The sequence below is a fragment of the Mus caroli genome, unplaced genomic scaffold, assembly GCF_978045245.1.
Source record: "Mus caroli unplaced genomic scaffold, Mus_caroli_1 scaffold_21, whole genome shotgun sequence".
Classification (NCBI taxonomy): domain Eukaryota; kingdom Metazoa; phylum Chordata; class Mammalia; order Rodentia; family Muridae; genus Mus; species Mus caroli.
Genome location: NW_028227276.1, coordinates 17,704,530 through 17,707,029, shown reverse-complemented (window position 1 = coordinate 17,707,029; position 2,500 = coordinate 17,704,530).

Here is a 2,500-nt window from a genome sequence, read left to right as displayed (position 1 = left end):
AGAGATACAGAGAGTGACAGAGACAGAGAGAGACTGGGAGAGACAGAGAGAGACAGAGAGAAACAGAGAGACAGAGACAAAGAGAGAGACAGAGAGAGACAGAGACAGAGTGAGATAGACTTAGAGAGACAGAGACACCGAGAGAGACAGAGAGAGACAGAGATAGAGACAGAGAGAGAGACAGAGAGAGACAGAGAGAGAGACAGAGAGAGACAGAGAGAGATAGAGAGATACAGAGAGAGACAGAGAGAGACACAGAGAGAGACAGAGAGAGACAGAGAGAGACAAAGAGAGAGACAGAGAGAGAGACAGAGAGAGACAGAGAGAGCGACAGATAGAGAGACAGAGAGAGAAAGAAAGAGACAGAGAGAGACAGAGAGAGAGACAGAGATAGAGACAGAGAGACAGACAGAGATAGCGAGAGACAGAGACCGAGACAGAGCGTGACAGAGAGCGACAGAGATAGAGACAGAGAGAGACAGAAAGGGAAATAGAGAGACAGAGAGAGACAGAGAGAGACAGAGAGAGACAGAGGAAGGGAAAGAGAGAGACAGAGAGAGACAGAGAGAGAGACAGAGCGTGACAGAGAGAGACAGAGATAGAGACAGAGAGAGACAGAGAGACAAGAGTGAGACAGAGAGAGAGAGACAAAGTGAGAGACAGAGAGAAAGACAGAGACAGAGAGAGACAGAGAGAGAGAAAGAGCAAGAGACAGAGAGAGAGAGACAGAGAGAGAGACAGAGACAGAAAGAGAGTCAAACAGAGAAAGATAGAGACAGAAAGAGAGTCAAACAGAGAGACACAGAGAGAGAGAGAGAGAGAGACAAAGGGAGAGACAGAGAGATGGAGAATGACAGAGAGAGACACAGAGACAAAGAGAGAGACAGAGAGAGACAGAGACAGAGGAAGAAAGACAGAGACAGAGAGAGAGATAGAGAGAGAGAGACAGAGAGAGACACAGAGATAGACAGAGAGAGATAGACAGAGAAAGAGACAGAGAAATAGAGAGAGACAGAGAGAGACAGAGAGAGAAAGAGATAGAGACAGAGAGAGACAGAGAGAGACAAAGAGAGAGACACAGAGATAGACAGACAGAGACAGAGAGAGACAGAGAGAGAGACAGAGATAGAGACAGAGAGACAGACAGAGATAGAGAGAGACATAGACCGAGACAGAGCGTGACAGAGAGAGACAGACATAGAGACAGAGAGAGACAGAAAGAGACAAAGAGTGAGACAGAGAGAGAGACAAAGAGAGAGTCAGAGAAACAGACAGAGACAGAGAGAGACAGAGAAAGAGACAGAGCAAGAGATAGAGATAGACAGAGAGAGAGAGAGGGAGAGAGTGAGACAGAGAGAGACAAAGATAGAGACAGAGAGAGACAGAGAGAGAGACAGAGACAGAGAGTCAAACAGAGAGAGATAGAGACAGAAAGAGAGTCAAACAGAGAGACAGAGAGAGAAACAGAGAGAGAGACAAAGGGAGAGACAGAGAGAGACAGAGAGAGACAGAGAGCGACAGAGAGAGACACAGAGACAAAGAGAGAGACAGAGAGAGAAAGAGACATACATAGAGAGAGACATAGAGAGACAGAGAGAGACACAGAGAGAGACAGAGAGAGATAGACAGAGAAAGAGACAGAGACATAGAGAGAGACAGAGAGAGACAGAGAGAGAGACAGAGATAGAGACAGAGAGACAGACAGAGATAGAGAGAGACAGAGACCGAGACAGAGCGTGACAGAGAGCGACAGAGATAGAGACAGAGAGAGACAGAGAGAGACAAAGAGTGAGACAGAGAGAGAGACAGATAGAGACTGAGAGAGACAGAGAGAGACAGAGAGAGAGACAGAGTGAGAAAGAGAGAGAGACAGAGAGGGACAGAAAGAGTCAGAGAGAGACAGAGACAGAGAGAGAGAGAGAGAGACAGAAATGAGACAAAGAGAAGGAGACAGAGAGAGACAGAGAGAGATAGAGAGAGACAGAGAGAGACACAGAGAGAGACAGAGACGAAGACAGAGACAGAGAGAGACAGAGACAGAGTGAGAAAGATGGAGAGAGACACAGAGAGAGACAGAGAGAGACAGACAGAGAGTGAGGGAGAGAGGGAGACAGAGAGAGACAAAGATAGAGACAGAGAGAGACAAAGAGAGACAGAAAGGGAAATAGAGAGACAGAGAGAGACAGAGAGAGACAGAGAGAGACAGAGGAAGGGAAAGAGAGAGACAGAGAGAGACAGAGAGAGAGACAGAGCGTGACAGAGAGAGACAGAGATAGAGACAGAGAGAGACAAGAGTGAGACAGAGAGAGAGACAAAGTGAGAGACAGAGAGACAGACAGAGACAGAGAGAGACAGAGAGAGAGACAGAGCAAGAGACAGAGAGAGAGAGAAAGACAGAGACAGAAAGAGAGTCAAACAGAGAAAGATAGAGACAGAAAGAGAGTCAAACTGAGAGACACAGAGAGAAACAGAGAGACAGACAAAGGGAGAGACAGAGAGA